General features: G+C 34.1%; 1 pseudogene; it reads left to right on the top strand.

Moving 5' to 3' along the window:
• The first annotated feature begins 642 nt into the window (after window positions 1-642).
• LOC101426136 (vasculin pseudogene) lies at window positions 643-1310 on the top strand (annotated as a pseudogene).
• The last annotated feature ends 9406 nt before the right edge of the window (window positions 1311-10716 follow it).

The following is a 10716-nucleotide window of genomic DNA, read 5'->3' as shown; positions in this document are numbered from 1 at the left end:
GGCAACCTGATGTATAAATTAATAGCAATGATTTTCAATTTCCTACATTTTCCTATTTTCTTCTCATGTCATGTAATTCATTTTCTTGTTAAATTTTTGTGATCTCTGTGTATTAAGAATGCAGTGCTATGGTCTACTGAAAGTCTATTTTTTTGCATTTTAGCACATAATTAAATCTGCATGTATTATATATTTTTAAAGTTGTAAAGATTTGCTTTTATGCAATCATGTTTTACATATGAGAACATTAAACTCCAATTGTATTACAGACTAACATACCTATGAAACATTTTCAAATGCTGGGTAAAAATATCAGTCACATCCTCCAAAAATAATAAAAAAGATGAAACATCACATCAAAATATAAGTGAAAATAAGAACTCAGGAAATTATTTGACAAACCTGGTTAACTTAAAATTACTTTTGCAAAGCCTACCAAAACAGGGTTTCCATAAATGGGAAAATCTTTTATTAGATCACCATGTCATGCAAATATTAGGTAAGACTACCTGCCCCTCAGCTCAGGATTTGTCAAAGAAATGTGCCTTTGCACTGAGTAAAAGCTGGAAAAAATAACTTTTCCTCAAAAATTGTAATAATAAACCCAACTCATTGTGAATTCTAGTATAAATTTACATGTGGATGACTGGGAACTTTAATGCTTCCAAATTAACTGCCAAAAATGTTAGTTCATCAACAAATTCAGTGAAAGAACTCAAATTCTTCTTCATCTGTTGACAAACTTAACCAGCAGCCTTGTCTAACCAAACTTACATGAATATACACTGATGGGAGGAGAGAATTTTTAAAGCATTTAAAAGGGACAGAGTAGGGACAGAGTAGAAGAGGAACATGAAGATGAAAGCAATGCTGACTCAGAGAAGGATGATGATTTAATTTGCAAAGCAGCAATAATTCTAGTCAAGAGAGGGCTATAAACTGAAACTTTGATGAAAATGACATTCCACAAAAGAATGGCAATGCTTGGGTGATTTTTCAACATGTCATTCAGTCTTCAACCTTTCACAAACTGATGTTCTTTCAAGTTCAATTGAGGCAGAACACAAGTTGATAAGGGAGATGGGCTGGCAGGAAAACAGTGAAAATGAAACATGTGCTCCTATAATTGAGGAAGAAATGAGAGAATTCCAGTTACAGAAAAATGCTTTAATTAAAAATGGTGTTTTGAAAAATGTCCTGATTTGTGACTTCAATTTTGGATTCTGGAAAACAACACTTTCAGACCTGCTGTTGACAACGATGATATAAAGACAAGTAGCAGTGACACATCAGATGATGATGATGTGTGAGGGATTTCCTAAGAGCATTAAAAATTTTAGTGTGATACATCTCTCATACAGTTTGGGGGTGAATTGTAAAAGTGAAGAACTATAATTTATCTATTAAAATGCTCCATTAGAAAATAATTCGGTTGGGGGAGACTTCAATATGAAGAAAACCACAAATGTTATGTTGGGCTGTGTTGAACATTACTTCTTTGTAAATAAATGTAGAAATGAGAATTTGGGTTAATCCAACATTGACTTTTCTTCATCACTGAAAGCATTTCTCTGACTAGCAATATGACAATGTAATAAATGAGATTTTTCTCATTTAATAATAAAATATTGTGTATTGTTTGGCAAAACTTCATCTTAAAATGCCCAGGTTTTAAGAAAAAAGGCAGTTTACACTGTTTTGTATACAGAGTTGTATCTTTTTCAAACAATGGGAATCCTTAAATCCATTTTGTGTGCCCTCTTCCCCTTTCACACCCCAAAAAGGAATTTGTAGCATGTTGGCTAAAACTGGAGCACAGTGCACTAAAGCATTAATTTTCCAATCTCAACTGTTATACTAGTCACCCTTTAAAATATAAATTACTCTTTAGCCATGTGGACTACATTAATGTTACAGGAAGAACGTGTCACAGTTTCTGCCAAATTTCAGTGCTGATTTTCAAGAGCTTTATTTGAGCATGTTGTCAGACCAGGATTTTCAGATCTGATGGAAAAGAGAATTGTGGGAAAACTTATTTTGATAAATTGCACATGAAGAAAACTAATCACATTGCCTGTATCCATCTACAACATGAAAATAAACCGGATTTTCAGAATATTGTCTTTCTTTGTAATGTTGAAGGTATTGGTCTTTTAAACCAAAGGTACTTTATTCATTAAAACAGAATATACTTTCTTCATTAAAGATATTGATTATTGAATTTTGATAAAGAAAGCTATGGAAAACAACATTTTCATTATTAATGGCTTCATAAGCATATTTAAAGAACAGCCACTTCATTTTTATTTGTACATTACTTTTAGAATCATTTGTTTTACTGTTAACTAGACAAAATATTTTAGTCCTGTGTATTTGTATTTGTATTTTTCTAGCTTTGTTTTTTCCATTTGCTTTTAATTATCCCTTTCCCATTCCCATGTTTAAATATATGTATTCTAATTGTAAATTACAAAATATAATCTTAGAGCAAAAATGTTTTAGGTTTTTATGTCAGGCTGTTCTAATCATAAACATTTGGGTATGTGTGTTTTCTCAGAATGCTTCAATGTTTTTACTGTTTTCAATTGCTCAGCTTTCACTAGAAACCAGATTTTTTTTTGTTGCCACTGAGGCTGGTAGTGGTAAGAAAATTAAAACAACAGTGCACTCACCCCCACAAACTCTTGAGGATGAATAAGTGTTAGCAGAATTATTAAATATATCTTGTTAGACAATCTTTTTAAGTAGGCTTTTTATTATATGTCCCAACTCATCATCTAAAGTTAAATCTAAAGTAGAATAGCCATAAGAGAACCTAAAGCATTCTTTGTTTAAGCTCTGCCAGTAATACTGATTTGAATGTCTTTGGAACTCTTAGATTGCACTTTTGGTTAATAGATTAAAGAAATCTATCACATGCAAATGGTTTTCTAAAGCAAACCAAAAAGAACATGAGAAATGTGGTTTCTTCCCACAGGTTTACATTTAAAGATTTCTAAATGGCTTTTTGAAAGATTATTTTCTGTCATATCCTGATATTCAGATAATTCTTTCTGCTTTATTTCCCATTTACCAACATTTAACTAACATTTATTGTACTTTCATGCATTGTGAAGTGGAATGTGTTTAGCAGTTTAAGAATTCTTAAAGCTAAGTAAGCATAATTTTAAATTGCTGTCTATATTATGGGCAGCTGGTATAGAGTTTGGAGCATATTGTTTGAAAGGGGCCCTTAGTACAGAAATCCGTGTGGAACTGCCAAATTCAGAATAGGCGCCTGAGCTCGGAGGTCTGAAAACAAATTTTGGCTCCTTCAAGCTCAGTTTCTCTGCAGCTAGTTTTTGTTTATTTTTTTTTTAAGCACTTCATTGATGTATACATTGGCTTACAATATACTATGCATTTAAAATATATATTTAAATTATATAATTTTATAAGTATTGACTTACATATGCACCCATGAAACCATAATCTCAATCAAGGTAGTGAATGTTATTAAACGCCGTCAAAGTCTCCTGGTGTCCCTTTGTAATCCCTCTCTCTCACTTCTTTCCCCTTTGTAGCATTTTTTTGTGTATAAAATGTAACTAAGGAAAAATTTCTCAGTAACAGATTTAAAATAATATTGGAACATTTTCTTATTTGTTTGATTTTAAGATAAGGGTTAGAATAATTTTAATTTCTGTAAATGTATTTCTATTAAAGTTGATATAAATATGGAAGTGTTAACTTAAAAAAACAGAAGTTGAAAGACATGTACTTGTGAAAATAGCTGTCAGTATAGAATTTTATACCCAGAGAAAATAGAACTCAAAGAGTGGATGAAACTAAAAATATATTCATAAGAAAATAAAACACCTAATTCATTCTGCCATCATCAGACCTTTCCTAAATGAAATTCTAAAGAATTTAATACAGAGAGAAAGGTATTAATCCCAAATGGAAAATCTGAAATGTAGGGAAAAAAAAGGAACAAATAAAGCAATAGTGTGGAGATTTCAACATATATATATAATTTAATATAAATTAAAGCACACCACAGAGATCTTGCATAAGTAAACAAATATGTTGACTTAACAGAGAGGTTAAATATCAACATAAAAATGTACTAAAGAATGAACCTAAAGCATCCCACTAGCTTATTTTGTCTTTATTTGTTTTTTTAATGATACATTAAAATATATGAGGTCCCCATATACCCCCATCCCTCTCACCCCACTCCTCCCCCCATAACAACAATCTCCTCCATCATCATGAGACATTCATTGTATTTGGGGACTACGTCTCTGAGCACTGCTGCACCTCAGTGGTCAGTGGTCCACACCATAGCCCACACTCTTCCATAGTCCACCCAGAGGACCATGGGAGAACTTACAATGTCTGGTAACTGTCCCTGCAGCACCACCCAGGACAACTCCAACCCCCGAAAATACCCCCACGCCACATCTCTTCCTCCACTCCCTACCCCCAGCAGCTACCATGGCCACTTTCTCCACAACAATGCCACCTTTTATTCGAATACTACTAATCACAATAGTTCATGAATAGAATATCAGTAAGTCCACTCTAATCCATTCTCTATTCCTCCATCCTGTAGACCTTAGAATGGTTGTGTCCACTCCACATCTATATCAAGAGGGGGCTTAGATTCCACATGGATGCTGGATGCAAGTCTCCTGCTTGCATTTGTAGGTACTCTTGGCTCCCTGGTGTGGTGGTTGACCTTCTTCACCTCCATGTTAGCTGAGTGGGGTAAGTCCAATAAACCAGAGTGTAGGAGTTGAGTCTGTTGAGGCTCAGGGCCTGGCTAATACATGGTCAGTCCAGAGATTCAGGTCCCCTGGATATACATTAAACCCCAGCGCCAACTACAGTTCTGGTAAAAGTAACAGGAGAGGTTTGTGGACAAAGATCACATCTGAGTCCAGCTCCATCACACAGAAACACAAACTCCAAAATAGGGCCAACTGACATGGCACTGAACTCCATCTGCCATAACCATAGGCCCTGTGGGTCTCTGTAGTCCTCAGTAGAACTAAAACCTGTGTTGTATCTACTTTATCTGTCTCTGGGACTCTGCTCAGGTGTGCATAAGGGCAACCCCTTTGATAACCTCTCGGCTCTTTTTGGAGACTCATAGCCATATAAACGCATTTGTCCTTTCCATTTTCCCCTTTTATTCAGATCAAAAAAGCATTTTTAACTCCTGGTATTATATGTAGACTGAGATATTCTGCTGGTCCAAGTTGACCCTTTTATTCAAGGTCATTTTCTAGTTACATCATCAGCTGGTACTTGGTAATAATCCCTTGGCGCCAGGGAGGCTCATCCCCGGAAGTCATGTTTCACACTGGGGGGAAGGTAACACATTAACATACTGAGTTTGGTTTTGAGACTGGCCACATTTGAGCAACACAGAGGCTCTCAGGAGGGAACTCTTAGGCACCTTGCAGCTCTATGCCTTGTTCTTATTTCAGGTGCACAGGCTCACAAGCATAGTTATTAGTATCAAGGGCTCATTGTTGGACTGCTTTCTTTTTTGGTCTTTGCCTTTGCACTTGGAGGATTGTTGTTATTCCTTTAGGGACTGTGATAGAGCTCCCCTGGCAAGGAACTCCACACTCCTTCAGTTGTTGTTTTTAATTGTAACCACTATGAAAATATCCACACATTTTTATGTACCCTGGATATATGCCCTGGAGAACTCCCTGCCAACCCTGTGTCCCCTGTCAATAACATCCCACCCCAGTATTCCTCCCCTGCCATTGTTGAACCTCTCTGTGATCCAAAACTTCTTCAAAAATGAAGCCCAATATATTGCCAGGTTCCATTAATAGTAAAATGGAATATAGTGATGAGTTTAAAGGTTAGATATAGAATACATATTAATTTAGAAAAATTAAGGTAAAAATAAATTGGGGTATCAAAAAATTTAAAAATGCGAAAGCTTTGTTTTTGATGTTTTGCCTTCTATTACTGCAATACGTGTTGCCCTGTATGTGAATTGGCAAGGCAACTTCTTTCATCTTTTCCTCAGTGTCTATGTACTTTCCTTTATTGTATATAAGAATTACTGTGATGTAAAATTTTTGTGAAGATAAGCTTAATAATTAGGAAAGAAAAAGAAAAAGAAGGGACCCACTAGCTTATAATACTTATTTTTTAATAGAACACATAGATATTTATAAAAACTGTTCATATACTATCTAGGCCTCAAGGGAAATCTAAACAGATTTGTAAGGATTCAAATTATGAAAAGTTTATTCATGACCAAACCACAATTAACCTATATGTCATCAATAAAAATATATCAATGTATTTGTAAATTGAGAATATCCTTTTATATAAGCCTTGTATCAAAGAAGATATCATAGTGAGGATCAAATTATCTGACCTAAAGATTACTAAATTATATATAGATTGTGTGAAATGAGACAAAAATCATAATCTGAGCAATAGGGTAGCCTAAAAGATATATATTAGAAAAGATGAGAGACTAAACATTAATGACTTACTTTTCTGAATTATGCATTTATGGAGAAAGGTAAATTAAACAAAGAAAGTATAGGTAATTATATTTAAAATTTAAGAGTAGAAACTGATATTATAGGACACGCAATTATAATTTGTAAGAAAAACAAAAGCAACAAATTTTAATAATAGTCCTGATGAGCATAATAAAAATAATAACAGAAATAATTCAAAATCCATTGCACTATACCTTGAACCAAAAAAATATGGATTTCAGGTGGATTCCAGAATCAAATGTGATAAGCAAACATACCAAACTTTATGAGTTAATGCCAGAGAATATTTTCATGACATTGCTTCAGGAAAAAGAAAAATTTGTGAACAGGATTTAAAATAATCACCAAACAATTAAAGGGAAATTTGATACACTCAATTTTGTTGAAAGAAAGGACTATCTGTCTTAACAAAAGTCAGTAAGAAAGGAAAAGGACAATCCACAAACTGGGAAAATATATTTGTAATGCATATAGCTGACAAAGGATTACACTTAGGAACTCCTGAAAGTCAACTAAAACAAACAAACAAACAAAAAAAAAACTCCAAAAAATTGATTATAAGGGTGTCTGTCATCAGGATGAGACCTGGGATGGCTCTTACACAATAGGTATAATGTCAGCATAACTGTGTCCCATATATAATTACCTAAGGGCAATTACTCCAGGTGCAAATGATAAGCCCTGTTGTGATTATTAGTCAAACTCCCCCCACCACCACCACCACCACTCCAATGATTGCTTAATGGGCTCATGGAAAAAGTGGGGAGATTATGTATTGGCTCCGCAACACTGACCTTCACTCACCAAATCTGATCTAGATAAAGCTACTGCTGAATGGAACAGCAGAAACCAAACATGAATACTTTAGGGTACAACTTTACAGAGCAAACAAGTCAGCCACATGACAGCAAGTAAATAGAGTTTAATCATTTTAATTGTAAAAGGAGATAAGTTTTATTCTGTCTAGAACATGACACACTGGATATGAATCTGGCTTTGCTTCTTAGAATGTATTCTACCAAAATCTCCATTGTCAGATTACTTAATCCCTCATTCACAATTAGGCAATATTGTTTCTGACTAGAAGGAATTTTCGACAGTGAAGGAAATAATGCAGTAGTTCCATGCCTATGGAATTCCCTTGACTCATCACATACCTCAAAACCTTAAAACAGTCACCTCGATAGAAACAGGGAAGAGCATTTTGAAGATTCACTTACAGTGCTAGCTGGGTTCTAAAATCTTGGCATTTTTATGTATGAATGTCAATTATATAAGAAATTATACATAATAAAAATGAAGACAGCTCCTAATTCTCATAATAATACTTCCATATATAAAATATGGGTTCTAATACCTAAACATAAAACGATTAGCTATGTAATCATACTTTATGATGGCTGATGATTGTTTCTTTGTTGATTGAATTAAGTTCTCTTTTATGGGGGATGTAACCCCATTTGTGCTAGCAAAGGAGGAAAATTAAGGGGTAATTTCTAATTTGAAAGTCAGTGTTCTTGTGGTCTTCATCAGTGCTGTTTAGAAATAAGGGAAGAGCATTTATGTACTTTAAGATAAAAGAGCAGCTTATTGCTTTGTTTCCAATTAACTTGAGATTCTTTTTTAAAATCTTTTTTAAATTTATTTTTATTTTTATTGAGGTATATCATTCATATATGAACATACATAAACAATAAATGTTTAGTAAAAGTTTTGAAACTTACAAAATAAACATGCATAACATCATATAGGCGTTCCATATATCATCCTACCACCAACAACTTGCATTATTGTGAAACAAAATTTGTTAAAAACTATGGAAGAATATGGTAAAAATATTACTAACTATATTCCATATCTTTCATTTGGTGTATTCTTCCCCTAACCCATCCTATTATTTTTAAAATATATTTCTATTACAGAAGTTGTAAACTTACAAAACAATCTTGCACATGTGTAGAATTCCCATACAAAAACCCTTCACCAGTACACCATACCATGGTGGAATATTTGTTATAGATTATGGGATAATATCATCAGTCTATTACCACCAACCATGGTCCATAGCATTCATTTAGCACACTTTTTCCATACCTCCCTTTATCAACATATTACATCATTGACATTGATGCAAGAATATTACAGTATTGCTGTTAACTAGAGTCCATAAGTCACACCAATTGTATTTTTCCCATACTTCTCTTCTTTCCCACCACCCTGCAATAGTTAAAACATAATGTATCAGAGGAGAATTATTAGTACATCTTCCCTTCTTAAGATGCTGAATTTTCTCTATGCTGTTTAAACCTGTCTGACTCTAAGTTTTGAGTTTTGGAAACATTCAGGAGAATTTGCCGGTATTCCCCAGAAATCAAATCACCATCATCCATTAAAATTTCATATTTAATATTTGCAATGTCACTTTGAAGTTGGTGCTATGATCTTCCCAATATCAGTGTTGAGGAAATTGAGGATTACAGTGATTAAGAGTTAGGATATGAATTGGGTTTTCCTCTCAATCTTGTACCTTATTCACTGCATTTCATAAGTCATAGGGGCCTCAGGGATGGGGTCAAAAGCATAGGGAGGTGTTTTTCACACCAATTTCTTGATCCCCTTTGCCCATATCAGAAAGAAATGCCATTTTGCCCAAGAAAATTCAGATTGCTTTGGTTTCCCTGTCGAGGGGCTATACTTTAAGGAAAAGAAGAAATTAACAGATATGTTAGGACAGGTTGGAACTTGTACGTGCTATTAATTCTTCTTTTCTTCTAATATGATTTTCATAAATTAGTGTTCTAATTCACACATTTTCTTCTTTACCTTACCTTACACATTAGAAAAAAAGGGGCTAATTCATAGAGAAAAGTAGCAAAGTCACTATGAAAGTAAAAACCTTTGGTTTGGAGAAAGAAGTGGTATAGAAAAGAAGCAACTTAAATTGCTTTTACCTTTAATTTATGATAGTCGGCAGCCCAATAGTGGGTGAACATTTCTTTTAAATATATCTATTCTCCCCTAAGAACTATGTACCTGATTAGGAGCAGGTTACTTAATAGTCTGAAAGTTCAGTTTCCTCATTTAAGAAATAGAAATATCACAAAAATTCTATAAGAATACTGTATGACAAATAATTTGTTCAGTAAATGGTATCAGAGACTCAACATGCAAGGGGTGATCCAATCTCTTTTTTTGTGTGTTGTCATATTGTGCATTCATTGTTTTCTTGATATCCTTTAGTTCTTTTTCTGTATTGTAAAGTGGCATTTTCTTGATTTGGCAATTGCCCAGTTACTGCAACCCTTAAACAACTTTGAAGAATCTTGAGGGAGAAGACCTTCCCAGTTTTACTAGGTTTTCAAAGGTTCTGCTGGGGAAAGACACCCTAGAATGTCTTTCACCACCCTCTTGGTCTATCATATTTTAAGATATCCATTAGGTAAGCTGATAGACTTTATCAAATAAGTGGTGGAATTTTAAATTTAACTAGCATTTCATGTAATTTTGTTGCAGATACTGGATTGTAGATATTTTATTGACAATGCTTGAAGCCACACTGAGCAATAATATTTTTAAAAATTGAACATGGAAATTTTAATAGACCTTGGACTGTCAGTCCCATATTTTTCTTATGTAATCAGTATGTGCTTATTCCCAAAGAAGTACAATGAAGTGGTTATAACTGTTACCCTAATTGCCATAGATTATTTAATTGTTGTTCTATGTAGATTGAGCTCTAGTAACCACAAAATTCTCCAAAGTTGTAATATACAATCTCAGTGAGAATGCTCTTGAGGAACAGTGAGACAAACCATCATTCATGATTATTTACAGTCATTCTCATGAGACATTAGTTTTGCAGAACCCTCCTCACAGTTTTTGGCATCAGAACAAGAAGTAGAAGGGAACAAGTCTGCCTTATAGCATTCAGAGAGATGAGTGCCACCCAAGCAAAAAACATCAGCCAGATGAAGAGGTAGGAAGACAATATGAGACAATGGCACTGCTACTGAAAGTTAGACAGGAGAGGAATTAAATTTTCTTAGCAACCTGGGCATCATGTTTATAAAACAAATATTCTCCAGTCATGGGGAAGATGCATAATCAGGGAGGTTTTCTGTTGTGTTAGCCTTGAACAATTTAGTGTCTACATTGTAGGGCCTTCTACAGAGTCACCAAAATAGATTGT

The sequence above is a fragment of the Dasypus novemcinctus genome, chromosome 10 (genome assembly GCF_030445035.2).
Source record: "Dasypus novemcinctus isolate mDasNov1 chromosome 10, mDasNov1.1.hap2, whole genome shotgun sequence".
Lineage (NCBI taxonomy): Eukaryota > Metazoa > Chordata > Mammalia > Cingulata > Dasypodidae > Dasypus > Dasypus novemcinctus.
This window is presented reverse-complemented; position numbering and strand designations above follow the sequence as displayed.